Source organism: Canis lupus, chromosome 14, assembly GCF_003254725.2.
Source record: "Canis lupus dingo isolate Sandy chromosome 14, ASM325472v2, whole genome shotgun sequence".
Classification (NCBI taxonomy): domain Eukaryota; kingdom Metazoa; phylum Chordata; class Mammalia; order Carnivora; family Canidae; genus Canis; species Canis lupus.
Window position 1 is genome coordinate 7,340,281 of NC_064256.1, and position 17,669 is coordinate 7,357,949.

The 17,669-nt window shown below is 40.6% G+C and overlaps 1 long non-coding RNA gene across 2 annotated transcripts in view; it reads left to right on the forward strand.

Moving 5' to 3' along the window:
- Positions 1-1,333: 1,333 nt before the first annotated feature.
- Positions 1,334-17,669, forward strand: part of LOC118350643 (uncharacterized) — a 44,141-nt gene continuing 27,805 nt past the window's right edge. For both annotated transcript variants that reach the window (XR_004804848.2, XR_004804846.2), the window contains exon 1: positions 1,334-1,484. This is a non-coding gene — a long non-coding RNA (uncharacterized LOC118350643). The remainder of the gene's footprint in view (positions 1,485-17,669) is intronic.

Sequence of the window (17,669 nt, forward strand, 5' to 3'; positions counted from 1 at the left end):
AGAATGAAGAGAAAATTCTCTTTCAGCATACAAGGGATCTGACATACATAGGCAAAACAAACCAGTAAAAAAGGAATTGAGGTTGATAATGGATGGGACAGAGTTTTGGAGTTAATGGGTAGAAACAGGATCGGGAATCAATGGGATGGCCACAATGTCCATCAACAATGGACAGGATGGAAGTCAAGGATGGCGCCTGTACAGTAGGAAGCCGTACAGCTGTAGAACAAAGAATGAGGAAGCTTTCCATGTAGCGAGAACAATCCCTAAGATACATTATCACGTGAAAAAAGCTAAGTGAGGAACAGTGTATATATTACATTCTGATAAAAAAAAAAAAAAAGACAAATATAAGAAATGACATTTGTGGGCAGCCCGGGTGGCTCAGCGGTTTGGCGCCGCCTTCGGTCCAGGGTGTGATCCTGAAGACCCCGGGGACTGGGTCCCACGTTGGGCTTCCTGCATGGAACCTGCTTCTCCCTCTGCCTGTGTCTCTGCCTCTCTTTCTGTGTGTGTCTCTCATGAATGAATAAAATTTAAAAATCTTTTAAAAAATGATATTTGTATTTGCTTGCATCTACCCAAATAAACTCTGGAAAGATAGAAAAAGATACTAAGAAAAGAGGCTATGTTCTGGAGTGAATAAGAACCAAGATGTGAAGAAAGAGACTTTCACTGTGTGCCATTTTCTTTTTTCTAATTTTTGAAGCGTGGAGTATATAAACTACTCAAAGCATTAAATTAAAAAAAAAGTTGCATCCTCATTTTGGCATGCTATGCAGCCATTTAAAATAATGTAGAAAATAATGAGAAAAGGTCCATGATACAGGCAGTACAAGAAAGCAGATTGCAGAATAAAGTATATAAAGTATCTGGTAACCACAAAAGGACTTTGACTTCTTATTTCAGGTCCTTGGAAGGCATTTTAATCACTTGGAATATATGGTGTGGCCACTTAAATTGAAGTCATAAAGATTATGTAGCAATATGTTACATTTAACAACATAAGTGAAAAATCCTAAGCCACTTATTCACAGTATTTGTGTAAACATCGATAGATACAAACCAAGGAAAATGAAAAAGTAAAATTATTTGCACTGATGTGGTAGGATGTGTAGCAGTTTCTTACTTTAAAATTGTATTCTATATTATTTATGTGATTATGAACAGAATTAAAACATTTGAACAATATTTCGGTAAAGCAAAAAAAAAAAGTCATGTTGCCAGCTAACATTGGCAAGAGGGTGTGTGAAGGAAGGAAGGGTGACAAGGAGGAAAGAAGTGTGGATCTGGAGCTTTAGGAAGGAGGAGCTTGATGTAGAGAAGGGCAGGAGACTGGAAGGAGGGTGGTTCAGCAGCAGTGAAAGCCCAGTGAATTCCCAGTTGGGAATGATTTCCTTAAAAAAACAAAACAAAACAAAAACTTGTGTAGCCTGGAGAGCCCACCGTGAGAACTGCAAATGCTGGGAACTGCAAAAAGGCAAGTAAGTGATTCAGTGATGATTTGAAATATACAGTTGAAAAGCCCATCTGTGGGATCTAAGATTGTAAAAGAATTCACTGCTGGTATGTGAGTCTAGGAGAGTTGGGAGGTTTGTCTACAAACCTCTGTTTAGTGCTTCGAATTTTTTTTCTTGTTATTTTAATTTTTTGTTGATATGTAACATACCTATAAAATGCATTGTTCTCTTATTTATGTGCTCTTCTTTCTGTAGTACATGTTCCTTTTTTAAAAAAGATTCTATTTATTTATTTGACAGAGAAAGAAAGAGAGAGAGCCAGAGAGGAGAAGCAGGGGGAACAGCAGAGGGAAAGGGAGAAGCAGGTTCCCCACCCGGAGCAGGGAGCTGGACGTGGGGCTTGATCCCAGGACCCTGGGATCACCACTGGAGCAAAAGGCAGACACTTAACCGACTGAGCCACCCAGGTGCCCCTGTCATTCATGTCCTTTTAAAATATGAGATCGGGGCAGCCTGGGTGGCTCAAGAGTTTAGAGCACCTTCAGCCCAGTGTGTGATCCTGGAGATCTAGGATCGAGTCCCACATTGGGCTCCCTGAATGGAGCCTGCTTCTCCCTCTGCCTATGTCTCTGTGTCTTTCATGAATAAATAAATAAAATCTTTAAAAAAAATGAGATCAGGGGCACCTGGGTAATACAGTCAGTTAAGCAACTGACTCTTGGTTTCAGCTTAGGACCTGATCTCAGGGTTGTGAGATCAAGCCCCATGTTAGGCTCTGCACTCACTGCAGAATCTGCTTGAGATTCTCTCTCCCTCTCCCTCTGCCCCTCCCACTCATGCTCTCTCTCTCAAAATAAATCTTTTCTAAACATTTAACAAAATAAAATCTGAGATCAATATAAAACTGTATGTCTACAGTAACCACAGTTTTATAAAATAAAAAGTATATTTGTAACTGTGTAGAAGGAAATGCATTATAATATAAATAATAATTATCTCTGCACAGTAGGGTAATGGTTGTTTTTTACTGGTGTTACTTTCATTAGTGAACATGTTTTACTCTTACAGGAAATAAATATTTGGGGTTCTTGTTTTCACTTTTGAATAGAAATGTTTTCAATTGTTTTTAAAAAGATTTTATTTATCCACTCATGAGAGACACAGAGAGAGAGGCAGAGACCTGGGTAGAGTGAGAAGCAGTCTCCTTGTAGGGAGCCTGATGTGGGACTTGATCCCAGGACCCCAGAATCATGCTCCTAGCTGAAGGCATATGCTCAACTGCTGAGCCACCCAGACATCCCAGAAATGTTTTCATATACACTGAAAGATAGAATAATCCCAAAACATATTTATTCCTACTACCAAATTTTCACTTTTTGCCATTTCCTTCATCTGTTTTTAATTAAACCTCAGCCATCATAACATTCTACCCTAATTTAGTTTTCATACCTAAAAATAATGATTTTTAAACATAACTATAATAACATTATAATTTCTGATAAATTTAACAATTCCCTAGTATTATTTTGTGCCCAAGTTCATACTCAGATTTCCTTAATTTACTCCCAAATATCTCTTAAAGCTGATTTGTTCAAACCAGGATTTAATCAAGAGCCAGCGATTGCTGGCTCATTTGGTGTTACATGGAGTTCTTTTTAAGAAACCTGACTTAATTGAAACTTCACAAGCAATCACCAATGTTTCACAAAAAAGGTGGCATTTGAAATCTGAGACCTTAAGGGTATGTCAGAATTGACATGGTGAGAGAAAGGAAGAAGTCATTTCAGGAACAGAGATCAAAATGAGAATACGAAAGAGAGAAAGGTGGCAGATGTATTTAGGGAGCAGCAAGTAACCCAGTTTATTTGAATCAAAGGAAAAGGAATAATGGGGGATAGAATTAGCAAAATAATTTGGAGATAGATTGCGGAGAGCCTTGAGGTTGTTTCCAGTCCACTGTGTAGATCATTTGAGAATTTCAGTGAATAACCCATCATTCCATAATCCCTGTGGGACAGTGGCTGTGTTTTAATCACCTGTATATCCCTGACACCTAGCAAAGCATACTTACAGGATGCTCAGAATGCATTTGTTGTTGAAAACATGGCAAAATAATAAAAAGAAAGAAAGAAAGAAAGAAGAAAGAGAAAGAGAAAGAAGGAAAGAAAGAAAAAAGAAAAGAAAAAAGAAAGAAAAAGAAAGAAAGAAAAAAGAAAGAAAGAAAGAAAAGAAAGAAAGAAAGAAAAAGAAAGAAAGAAAGAAAGAAAGAAAGAAAGAAAGAAAGAAAGAAAGAAAGAAGGAAAGAAAGAAAGAAAGAAAGAACATGGTGCTACTGAAGAATTTTTAGTTGAAGACTAACATACTAAAATCTCCTTTGGGAAGGTTAGAAATTGGTTGGTAATGATGGTGACTAGAATAAGAATTTAGGGAAGAGAACCAGCTGACTAGATTGGGGCAATTGAAGGTGGGGCTTGGCTAAACTAGATGGAAAAGTAGCATAAGCAAAGATGAGGAGTCAGGAACAAATTGAGGATAGCATAATGACCAGCAAGGAGAATGTGCTTTGGAATGCTCTGAGAAATGAGATTCCAAAAGATAGGGTCAGGGAGTGGTTCAGGAAGTCTAATATTGGTCAATGAGATCTATGTTATAGGCTTAATAAATGACTTCTGATCGTGCTTGAATTCAAGATTTGGGGTTCTTAAAATTGCATCTACCTGTCTTTTTTCATGTAAGAAGAACTTGCATACAATAAAAAAAAGACAAAATTGGGCAAGATCATTCTGAACCTAAAAAGAATTATTAAATAAAGCATAAATGAAGGGAATATTAAATCAGAATTATATTGGGCTGTGTTCATTTCAAATTTGTTAGACAGCTGAAATATGATACTGAGTACAACTGCATAAATGACATGGAAATAGGATTAAAAGTGTTACCAAATTTTGTGTTAATAGAGAACACAGAACATTTGCTCAAAACTGCATAGGAAATTGTGTATTCCTCTTGAAGCTTGATGGTTTATTTCCCTTCCAGAGGAAGATGGACCCTCCTTGATTATATTCAAATTAAGGTTGGTAAGTGTGAGGACTGGCTCACAACTAGGAAAAGAAAAGAAAAGAAGAAAAGAAAAGAGAAAAGAAAAGAAAAGAAAAAAGAAAAAGAAAGAAAAAGAAAAGAAAAGAAAAGAAAAGAAAAGAAAAAAGAAAAGAAAACCCTCTACATTTACCTGCTGCCCAGAAAATGACTTAGACTTATTTGGATTATATTTGGGGATGGTTCTCAAGGTTTTCTGAACACAGGGATCACCGAGGGAGTTTGAAAAAAGGCAGATTCCCAGGATCTAGCCCCACTAATTCTGAATCTTAGTTGGGAAGGCAAGTTAGGGCAAACAAGCACATGGGAAATTTATCTTTTTAAACAAGTACCCTGTGTAATTCTAATTCAGATCATCTACGGACCATACTTTGATAAACTTCTCTAGGACCCAGTATCTTTTCTTTTGCAAAAGTATAACTTATACAGTTAAAAGATTAGTTGTAGTTTAAAATAATTTTTTAAAAAACATTCTGTTAGGTCTATTTGTTAGATCAGCTGCAAGTAACTTGGAAACACAGCCAACAGTGGCTTAAACAAGTAAGATTTTATTGGTTGGTTGGTTGGTTGGTTTGGTTTTTATCTCGGGCAACAAGAAGTCAGGGGGTAGACTGTGCAAGGCTGGTCCTTTGCACTCAAATTCAATGATTCAGGGAGCCAATCTCCCATTCTTCTGCTACATTTGTGTTAAGTTGCAACCTTAATTCTCATGACCAGATGGCTACTGCACATCCAAGTATTGTGTCCATGCTCCAGATGGGGGAAGAGAGAAGGAAATCGTGCAAGCCAGACATATCACCCCATTTCACAAAGTGTTCACAGGTGGTCTACCAGCAACTTCTGCTTATTGGCCAGAATTCTATCTTATTAGCCAGAACCAGGTCACATTGCCCTCTTAGCTGCAAAGCGTCTGGGAAAGTAGTCACTATAAATGTACTACTCCTTTGAGAGGAAAAAAAGTGGCTGTGATCTTGTGGGGAGACTCAAAACTTCATTCCTGAAGGGTCTGATCATTTAAGGGTCCCACCTGTATGGGTTATGGGAGTTTCTTTACCTACTATAATCACATAGTGATATGTGATTCTATGTGTCTCAGAGTTATCCTAGGAGACTACCTGCATTCCAGACATATTCCTCCGTACTTCCATTGTATAGTAACTTCTCAATTGATTATTAACATTCTCCTCTACTGAGATTGCTCTTTGTAAGCATTCACATGGAACACAAATATCTTTTCACATTCTGTGATCTAACCACATACCATTTCCCCAGACCTGGTCACCAAATTTCCAATCATGTCACTTCTGTGTCTCTGACCATCCAGCCATATCATTAATTACTAACCATGGGTCAGTTTATTTTATTTTATTTTTTTAAAGATTTATTTATTTATTCATTCAGAGAGAGCGAAGAGAGAGGCAGAGACACAGGCAGAGGGAGAAGCAGGCTCCAATGCAGGAAGCCCGATGTGGGACTCGATCCTGGGTCTCCAGGATCACTCCAGGATCACACCAGGATCACAGGCTGCAGGCGGCGCTAAACTGCTGCGCCACCGGGGCTGCCCTATGGGTCAGTTTATATTTGTACCTCTGGCCACCTCTCTTTTCAGATACAATGAACAAGGTACCCTGCTTGAGTTCTACCCACAGTGGGGAATTACTTTCCTACTACCCTCAGGGCCACCTTGGAGTGAGGCCAGCCTATTATAGAGGACCATTTGTAAATTAACCCTAAATTCTTTATTCCATAGTCAACTGGTCATAGGGAACTCTCCATGAAGCCATAGATGCAGGTGGAAGAGGAGGAGGCAGTGGGGTAGGAATATGGGAGTGAGCATCTATGCTACTTATTCATGCAAACTGCTTTGTATTTGTGAGGTCTTATGAAAAGTAGCAGAGCAGCTTGCATGGCAGCCTGGACCTATTGTGATCCTTTTCTTGTCCTGAGCTGCACTCAAAACTGGCTTTTCAGGTCATTCAATAAATAAAAGTAGCACTCCCAAATGAGGCATATGTTGCCTCCAAAATCTAAAGAGGTCCAGTGTGTCTCCTTCTTAGAGATAGGAGGGACCAGATGGAACAATCTGTTCATTTTTTTTGGAAAGGGTTATCTCAAATGCTCCTAGAACTCTTACTGAGATGGAAGCGTCCTGAATTTCTGTGGGATTTATTTCCATCCTTCTAGCACACATGAGTATTACCAATGTGTCTACATAGTTCCTATTTCCTATTCATTGAATCAAATCAAAGTCATATCATCAATGTAATGGACCAGCATGACATTCTATGGAATGAAAAGGTGATCAAGGTCCCTGCAGATTAGATCATGGCATAGTACTGGATAATTGATATAGCCCTGAAGTAGGACAGTGAGGTGTAAACTGGTCCTGCTGGCTGACAGCACACTGCTTCTGATTGCCTTTACTAATGGGTAAGGAGGAAAAAAGCACTCACCAGGTCAATAGCTGTCTACCAGGTTGCCAGGAAATAGGTTGATTTGCTCTAGCAAAGAAACCACAGCTGAAACAGCAGCTACAATCAAAGTCACCACTTGATTAAGCTGACATTGAACTGCTTTCATTCTCTGAGATGCACTTGTCTTCACTGGCCAGATAAAGAGGTTGAATGGGAATATGTTAGGAATCAGGCCCACTATGCTGCTCAAGTCTTTGATAGCGGCACTAATCTCAGAAATATCGTGTTGCTTTTAGTCTGTTATATTGATAGGAGGAGGCCGCTCCAAAGGCTTCTACTTGGCGTCTCCTTTCAGAGTAGCCCTCATTCCATGTATAAAGAAACTGGTGATTCTGGCAGTTGCCGAGCATGTGTGTGCCAGCTACACATCACAGAACTAAGAAGTCACCCAGGGGGGGATTGTGGGAACCCACTGGGCCCACCGTGAGATAAACCAGAGGCAAAACTCCATTGTTCACCTGACAGCCATAGAGTCCTAGTCTGACTAGTGAACCACAGTGGCATTTTGAGTATTCAGGAATTAGTATCAGTTCAGAGCCAGTGTCTAATTTTCCAGAAAAGGTTTGTTTCTCCTCTCTTAATGTTTCCGGGGAAATGGCTGCAGTTCTATTAGAGAAGGCTAGAAGGAAGATTTATAGTGTGCATTTTATGCGTAGTAGGGTTCCTTCTTCAAGAAAACTTGGGTCCCATCCATGCAAGGGGCTCTGTGTTTGTGAACTTGTTCCATTCTTGGAAGTGGTTGGTTGATATAAATTGGTAAAATAATGCAATTCTTCAGTAGCTATATCACCTCTTCATGGGTTATACTCTGTACCCCATCCTGTGGCTGTGCTGGAACTTGAATCGTATGGGTCTAGAAGCAATGAGAAGCACTAGGGATGAGTCCTTAGGAAGACCTGCACTCTCTTGCAGGGGGAAGGCTATTATGAGTTATTCAGGCAAAGGGACTCTGTTGCCAATTCTTAATGGAATGACATGGAAACAATAAATAAAAGTACGGAAGTATAATTGAATTTTGCATTTCAAGTGTGACCAGTTCTTAAAGATGTGATTTTATTACATAAAAACAGATGGAATTTGTCTCTTTTTGAAAGAGAGGTTGGATATAAATTGGGTTTCATAGTCTACATTCATTCTGTTATGAAATCCACAGATTTGTGACAGCTACTGCTAGGGTAGAAATTACCACGGGCAATTCTGACCACTATTAGTCTTGGATTTTATGTCCCCTTGATTAAAGAAAAGCCGTGGCTTACCTTTTCAGGGTGATATATATGTAATAGGATACTATTCTCTGTGGTACTTTTTGTGGGTACTAACCATGAATGAAAACCTGTGATAATAGGTTTAAACCATTTAATCCATGAAAAGAATTCAGATCTTTGCATCCAGAATGAAACTATGCTTACAGGAGTGTCAAACCCAGTATATAAACATGCTGTGGGTACCCATTATATGTCAGGCATTGTGCTAAGTATTAGGGTACAAATAAGATCTACCTAGCCTTAGGCATAAACTGAAGAGCACACAATCTAGCAGCAAACTTAGCTAAATTGTTCAGATTCAAAGCAGAAATTGGACTCTGCTTTATTAATGGAGGTAGAAAATAAATTTGAAGAGGTGCTTGAATGGCTCAGTAGGTAAAGCATCTGCCTTTGGCTCAGGTCATGATCCTGGGATCCTGGGATCACCCTGTGATGGAGCCCAGCACAGACTCTCTGCTCAGCAGGAAGTCTGCCTCTCCCTCTGCCTCTGCCCCTCCCCCACTTGGGCACAACTCTCTGTGTGTCTCTAAATAAATAAATAAATAAATAAGAAAATAAATTTGAAAAGAATCAAGATAATTCTGGAAACAGTATGCCAGCACCTCTTTAAAAAGAAAATAAAAATAAAATTAAATTTAAAAATTAAAGAAGGAAAAAAGGTACTTCAAACCGCTATATAATCATAATATATTCATAAGAAATACAAACAATTAAAAAAAAAAGAAAAAAATCTCGGTAAGCCCTCTGGCTTCCAGAGCTTTATCAGGGCACACACATATACCAATACATATTTTTCCCAAGAATAAGTCTGATGATTAATATTTTCCAGAGACCTAGAGAGCCTCATGGAGAATATCTGGAATTTTTAAAAGAACAAGAGAAAGAATTCCACAATTGCCTTTTGAACTGTCCCGATAATTCTGTTCATTTTACTTAAGAAGTTGTTTTGAGTTTAATTCTTAGTGAGTGTAAAATTGCTTAAAGTTGCCTAGTGGTGGGCAGCCAGGGTGGCTCAGCGGTTTAGTGCCGCCTTCAGTCCAGGTCATGATCCTGGAGACCAGGGATAGAGTCCCACGTTGGGCTCCCTGCATGGAGCCTGATTTTCTCCCTCTGCCTGTGTCTCTGCCTTTCTCTCTCTCTCTCTCTCTCTCTCTCTCTCTCTCTCTCTGTCTCTCATGAATAAATAAATAAATAATTTTTAAAAATTATATATAAAAAAAAGAAGTAGCAGGCGCCTGGGTGGTTCAGACTGTTAAGCATTTGCCTTTGGCTCAAATCATGATCCCAGGGACCTGGGATGGAGTCCCGAGTCTGGCCTGCTTAGTGGGGAGCTTGTCCCTCTCCCTCTGCCCTTCCTCTTGCTCATGCTGTCTCTCAAATAAACAAAATCTTAAAAAAAAAAAGTAGCAAAGGCAAAGCAGCCTTCATTCATAAAAGCTTAGTTAAATTAAGAAGTAGTTAGATGGCCTTGTTTGCCTGGCACTGAGGGGACTCCTGGGACATAGGACTTACAATGCTAAAACTGAGCTAGTCTGGGGCAAACCAGCATGATTGGTCATCTGAGACAGAGCCTGGGGTGCTTCAGAACACATACTATTTACATCTTATTACAGCCTAAAATCTGAAAAGTTCTGGATCCTGAAACCCACTTGTCTCCAAGGATTTGAATGAAGGACAGTGGGCCTAGATGTAGATAGATTATTTCTGGAAGAAACATGAGCAACAGGTCAAACCTCCCTCCCCTTGGGAAGAAAACAGGTGGCTGGAAAGCAGGAGTAGAAAGGAAAGTTTTCATTGTATATCCTTTTGCATCCTTTGACTGGGAACCACGTGAATATATTACCTGTGCAAAAAATAAATATAGTAAATTATTGAGGGGAAAAAAGTGGTCAGCATTAATTGAAAGTCACTATGCGTCTGCTATAATGAAGCCCTTTCTGGTTACTTATAATATCAGTGGTTTCCAATATTTCTTGCTCACTTATTCTTTTTGGCCATGTCTATAATATTCTTTCCACACATATCATTTCACTCTCCAGGAACAGCAAGGAATAGTATATGTAGGTAGACCAAGCTCTTTGGAGACCCACTATTTTAAAAGTTTCCAAAGTAGAGATATTGGACCAGATAATGGTTCAGGCTAAGGAAGGGACTCTCCTTGTAAAGGCAATGGGACCTAACAAGTCAGGGGAAAATAATACTTGTAATGGTACTTTTCAAGTGTCAGTCACTGTTCTAAGTATAGGGTGTCTGAAAAGTTAGAGAACATAGTATAAGATGATTTTTAAATCATATATTTTTTAGCTTTTCAAATAATACATTGATTTCCTTAATCCCAAGATGTATTTTCAGTGAAATGCCTCTAAATCTGAAGCAATAGATAACATTTGTTAATGAAGAAAAAGCTTATTATATGTATTATGTATTATGTATTTATTGTACTTTTTAATGATTATAATTGGATTCATTTTTTTAAAAAAAGATTTTATTTATTTATTTATTTATTATTTATTCATGAGAGACACAGAGAAAGAGAGGGGCAGAGACACAGGCAGAAGGAGAAGCGGGCTCCATGTAGGGACCTGATGCGGGACTCAATCCCCAGACTCCAGGATCACACCCTGGGCCGAAGGCAAGCTCTAAACCGCTGAGCCACCCAGGGATCCCCTGAATTCATTGTTTTATTTTATTATTATTATTATTATTATTATTGTTGTTGTTGTTGTTATTATTACTATTATTTTAAATAGGCTCCATGCCCAACATGGGGCTTGAACTCATGACTATGAGATCAAGAGTCACTGCTCTACCTACTGAGCCTGCCAGGCTGCCTGGTCTCATTGCTTTAAACTGCAGGTTGTCCAAGGGTTAAAAAAAAAGAGATACAATACTCTATGAAAATGTAACTAACATACTGTTTATTTATTTTTTTTTTTTTAACATACTGTTTAAAAACAAGTTTATTTTATAATCCTTGACTTTTCAGACACCCTACATTTTATATATATGAATTCATTTCATCCTTTCTATGTTGACATGAGGTAGGTACTATTTATTATCTATACTTGGCAAATGAGGAAACTGAGGCAGGGTGAGTTGCCTAAATTGCCCGAGGTTAAACAGACAGACAAGCCAGGAAGCTGCAGAGTCCAGGTTTCAACCCAGATAGACCAGCTTTCTATCTGTGCTGATAACTATTCAACCTTACTGCCTCTTACAAGAAAAGTGTCTGAAGGAGTAGTGACTTGGAACTGAGTCCATGAAGGATCCAAAATCAAATTCTGAAGAAGGGAAAGGAAGCTGATGTTAAATGTGCAATATTTGTAGGTTGCTCTAAAGTCTCCATATAGCTCACTTATGATTACAGATAGATTGCTAATGAAAAATGTTAAAGAAATGATATTCTAGCATTTGCATAACCCCCCTCCTGAGTCTATTTCTAATTGCTGCTATTTTCTGCAAGAGATTTAAGCAATATGCTTAAACTCCACCAGGAGAGAAGGAAACGTACTGCCCAGGAAAACTCCTGCAAAACAGAAAAACTTCAGGACAAACCCACAGGGTCATTTACACATGGCCTCTTTGAACATTAGGTGAATTTCCTTTGTTCCATGGTGTTAAAAATGTTGAAATCGGATGCCTTTAGCTTTGCCCTGCCCTCTTCAATTAGCCATAGTCTCCACCACTCCTAGTTATATACATATTCAGTCAGCTTCAAATATTGCATTAACTTCCTGGTCCTAGTAGGCATATAAGATCACAGTCTCAGGGCTAGAACTAGATGCTGTTCAGGAGGGAGGACACGGGGAGAGAGAGATTTTTTGCTACTGTAGTGATATAGCCAATGAGCAGACAGTGACAAATGATTCAAAGTCATTAGGAGCATGTTGTTAATAGGGGTAAGATTAGCAAGAAGTAAGGCTAACAGGATAGAAGCATATTATAGGCGGAAATAAAAAAAATCCAACATGTTATAGGGATGGTAAAAAGATGATCCTCATGGACACGTAAGTTGACAAAAGGCCCTAGAAGGTTTGGGTGGGGTTTTTTTGTTGCTGTTTTATTTTGTTTTCAGCAGAAAGATTACAAACCAGCAAGTGGGTGGAGAAGCTTCAGGTTCTTTTGCACTCACTGAAGAAGTCAAAAGAACTGAGGTATACCAGAACCCAATGAAAAATTCCTATCATACTCCACTTCCACTGGCAATATCATCCTTCTAGATCACAGTGGGTGGAGATAACAACATGCAGAACTCAGTAAGGCAACAGGGAGGAGCATCATGGGCAAAAGTGAAGAGGGGAGATTGTGTGTGCCTTTTCGAGGGAGGAAGAACCAGGGAAGTAGCGAGACCTTGAAAACTGAAACAGATTGTATTGAGGAGGAGCAAGAAATCAATTTGGGGCTGATTGTGCAGGGTTTCAGAAGACAGGGTGAAGAGTGTAGGTTGTGTGAGTGGGAAACAAATACGGTTTGGGATCCGGAGCCCTGGGTGCCTTGGAGATGTTCTGTCTGTAGGATGTCTGGAATTGGAGCATGTGTAAGAGATCAGAACTGCAGCTGTAGATGTAGAAGATGTAGATCAGGGGACTCTCATCAGCACCTCTAGAGGAAAACTGGCCTTTATAGAACAGATTGGATTAGGGAGGTAATTTATTAATCCAATGGTGACTTCAGAAGAATCACGATTCTGTGGAATTGGGACTGGGACTATGGACTGTAAACAAGACAGGTGGGAACATTTCCTACCAGGAGCAGCCTTACACTCATATAGGGGTAGAACACTGTCCATTTTTTTTGTCATTTCAGGGGCTCCATTAAGCTTCCCTTCCCCTATTTCTCAGTTTACTTAAATCTTTTCTCTAGATGAATCTTAATCTAATCTCATTTTAGATTAAGGCACTGAATTGCTTATTAAAATGCAAATGTTATTGGGAAGGATACCCACCCCAATATCTATACTTCATGCTGTAGACATTATACATTTATGAAAGCATTTATTTTGTATGCCCTCCATTTAAACCCCCCGGAAATCAAAGATGATAGAATTCAGACAGAATCTCATGAGTTTGAAATTCAATCACTCTGATTTGGGGGAGAAACAGTTCAAGCAGTAGATCAATGTTCAATGAGTGGAACTGATTCCCCATCCACTATTTTTCCAAGCCCAGCATCCACCCTCTATTGCTACCAGCATTCTAGATTTCCTTTGGGAAACCCCACCTTCCCTCTCAGCCTGAGTATATAAGGGAGAGGTTTATTCTCGCAGGTTAGAGTTGGGGCGGCTCTGTTCTAGCCAATCAGAACATGGGGACAGATATTTGCTTCAAGTTAGTCCAATCAGAATGAATCCTGGAATTTGGTGGGGGAGAGGAACACGAGAGAAAGAGATTCCCTCTCTCTTTGGCTGGAACCTCCTAGCATTACAATTGACCTGCTGCCACTGACAGCCACCATCCAGATGGAAGGAAACACTAATGGGAAGAGGCGGAGCTGAGTGATGGGGTGACACTAAGTCCTGATGACATTGTTTAAGCCCCAAGATCCAATAGTGCCTGAAATCAGCCCTGTCCTTAGACTTTTCAGTTATGTGAATCAATGAATTCATTTGTTCTGCTTAAATCAGATTAAAATGGATTTTTCAGTCACCTTGCAACATGAAAATATTGCTCTAGTCTGAATATTTGCATCCCCCTCCAAACTCATATGGGGAAACCTAATGCCCAATGTGATGGAATTAGGAGGTGAGGCCCTTGGGAAGTGACTAGGTCATGAGGGTAGAACCCTACAAAAGTGACCCCAGAGAACTAGCTCTGCTCTTCAGCCATATGATAGCACAAGAAGACAACCATCTCAGAATCAGGAAGCAGAGTCTTTTTTTTTTTTTTTTTTAAGATTTTATTTATTTACTTATAAGAGGCACAAAGACATAGGCAGAGGGAGAAGCAGGCTCCCCATGGGCAGCCTGATGCAGGACTCAATACCAGGACCCCGGGATCACGCCCAGAGTCTAAGGCAGATGTTCAACCACTGAGCCACCCAGGCATCCCCAGGAAGCAGATTCTCACCAGACATTGAATCTGCTGGATCCCTTGATCTTGGACATTCCCCGTGAGAAATAAATATCTGTTGTTTATAAGCTACCAAGTCTGTGGTATTTTGTTACAGCAGCCAGACAGCTCCAGACAAGTACTGACTGGCATACCATTGCATCTGGTTGTGCATTGTAATCATTAACAAAGTTCACCTTTCCTTGGGAATTCATCCCTTATGCGAGGCCACCATGATGTAGTCAGATCTAGGATGCTTGTTTTTATACTTAGCTTTCTTTAGGCTTCTTTACCTCTGGTAACTGCCTGATGACCTCTTTTCTGCAGCTCCAGTAGAGGGAAGCACAGTAGGGCTCTTTTAAAGGTGGATCCCAAAGGCTGATTATGCTAATACCTGGCCACAGTTAACTGCAGTAACCACGGTTGGCCTGGGCAGTCCTGAGGCGAATGATCCACCTTTATACTGAAGGCAGTTCTTCCTGCAGTGCTGGAAAGAAGCCACCCAGAATCCAGAAAGAACCTGTCACCAGCTCCTTTACCGAGGAAAGAAATAATCCCAAGAAGTTTGGCTCCCTCAGTTTAGGACAACCAAGAAATGAGTCAGCTTTCTGGGGAAAACTCCTTCCCACAGTCTCTGATTCACCATCTCTAGCAGGCTCCCACCCCACCCCCACACCAGAGAGGCCGATGCATTTCTTTCAAGAGCATAATAATACCTTATATTTGAAAAGCGCTGAAGTGCTGTACCTCTTTCAAAGTACTTGTGCATTCATTATCTCATTAGGATACCAGATTTGCTATTTTTCCCTTCGGATTTGTTTTTTTTTTTTTTTTTTTTTTTTTTTTTTAACTAAAATCCAGTGGAGAAATTTTTTATGTGGCTTTCAATGAGTCTTGAGAGGAAAAAATCAGAATGTAATACGAGAGCGACACTTTCCTAGGGCCATAAATATTATCTTTCTATCTTATGCCAGAAATAATAAGGGGCAGAGGCTAGATCCTAGAGGAAAAAACACTGAGTAGGTTCTAGTCCCACATCTGCCACTAAGTAAACTGTGTCACTTGGACATGCTGCTTGATCTCTCTACACTTCAATTTCTTCTTTTGTAAAATGGTGGCATTGAGGCTTCCTGGGGGGATTGGCCTTGATATTTTCTGAAGGCCTTTAAAGCTCTGAGGTTTCATGGCTTGGGGAATTGTAAAGCCTGAAGGGTCTAATTTATAAGCAGTTTGGCACGTTTTAATAAGCCCAGCTGCTATTTTGGGGCATGCAGGGAAGAGCGCCTGCCCTGGGTGCCAGGGGCCACATCATAGTGGAACATAAAGTGGAGCATGGCTGACTCCCCAGAGACTCCAAGGCCCTCTTCCAAAGTGGTAGTTAGTTGACAGTGGTTAGTCGGTTAAATGAAGGGTGAGTGCCTGACCATTCACCGAGTGCTGGCCTCTTGATGGGTCAGGAAACCCTGTGGCCTGTGGGATGAAGCACAAGTAGTTATCAGATTGGTTCTTGGAATAGAAGTGGAACCGTGGCATTTCCCAAGAGATGTGGCCTGTGTAGGGCTTGGCAGAGGGATAGTAGGTCTTCCTTAGCAATACAGACACTGGCCCAAGACATTTTTCTGACTGATTTCAACCTTCTTTGCACAACCTTTTCCCTTAGCAGATGCTTTCTGCCAGTGAAGGTAAATAGATCCCCCACCTTCATGAGCCCCTTCTGTTTGACTATACTCTCTAATATATCCTGGCTCCTCCTTCCATTTCCGATGACTACTTTGAGAACCTAGATGTCAACAGTTTCAGTAGTGCCTGGATTATGTATCCTTTGAGAGCAAGAACTGTGATACCTCAGACTGCCTCCTGCCTTTCTCAGCACAGCTTTGGCTCTGAGGCTTCCTTCAACATGCCCCCTCCCACCCTTCCCCCCCAGTCAAAACAACCAAGTACCACCACTACTAACAGCAACAGAGACCCTCACCATCCATTACATATCTTGTCCTCTTAGGAAATTTTTCTTTGTTCCTAAACAAATTCCTGCTGAAGGGCTGATAGTTGCTAAGATTTATTACCTTCCCATCCCCCCTGCCACTGCTCCAAATATATATTTGCATTTTAGCAGGAACACTGGATCCAGTTTGGCAGAAACAATCCCATTAAAGGAACAAACTTGTTTCAGCATCAGACCTTTGCTAGGAGATATTTTTGTCCTTGAGGAAGTGCCTTTTTTTTGTCCCCTCCAAAAGGAGGGGGGACAAAATCCATTACCTAGAGGAGGCTGGGTTCTGGTGAGGTCAGAGCTCACCAGGGCAGCCTGGCCAATCAGACCTTCCCCCGAGCCAGTAGTGCCATCCTATTCATAATCAGCTCTGCAATTTTAATACCCGGAACAAAGTCTGCCACATTGCATTTGCCAACCTCCTTGCATTTCACAATATTATTTTGTTGATTCTGGGATCTTCTCTTTTCCTGCTTAAGTCCTGGCCCAGCCTCAGATGTCCCTGGCTCTGCATAGATTGTACTGCCTGATGCTGGGATAGGATGTGGAATCTTGGCACTCTCTGAGAACTCGGATTTGCCTACCCTGTGCCCCTCCATGCACCTTTCCTATGCCCCTTATGGAGTCTCCCACAATCCAACCGCTAGTCCCAGGGCATTGGGGCCTGAGCTGAAAACAGGGCCAGAAAAAGGAGCCACAATTTATAGAGTAAACACACTTGAATGAATACAAAGAGACCAGCTGAGTTTCAGGAGCTTCCAGATCTACATTAAAAAGGGGCAACTTTCTATTCCAGTAGGTTGCCCACTCTGAGTTTTGGTGCCAGGCCAGTACTTTCTGCCATTTACCTTGTCCCACTCGACTCCTCAGAGCAAAGTTGAGAATATCCCTGTGAACAGGAACCAACCCAATTTCCTCAACTTGGAACTCAGCTTGATTCTTTGAGGGGAAGGGTTAGCAGGGATGAACCCAGCTCTAGATTATCTTTAAGTGATCAGACGCTCTAGTTTTTGCTGGCCTATACTGGTGTTGACATGCAAGTGTAAAACGAGGAAGGAGTCTACACTGATGTCTGAAACGTGATGGCCACTCTAAAGGAGTAATGTGAATCAACAAATAATAAAAGCAAGGTTAAAGTCTCTCTTAGGTTTGGAATTCTGAAATAACATTGGAAAACCAGTACCACCTCCTGCACTATCCTTCTCCCTTCCCTCAGCCTAGGGGCTGAGTCTTGGAGCCACGGACAAAGGAAACAATCAGCCCTCTTCCAGTCCCTCATTCACCCTGCCTGGGTCTGCCAGGTCTGTACCTAAACTTGCTTAGAAATGCGTTCA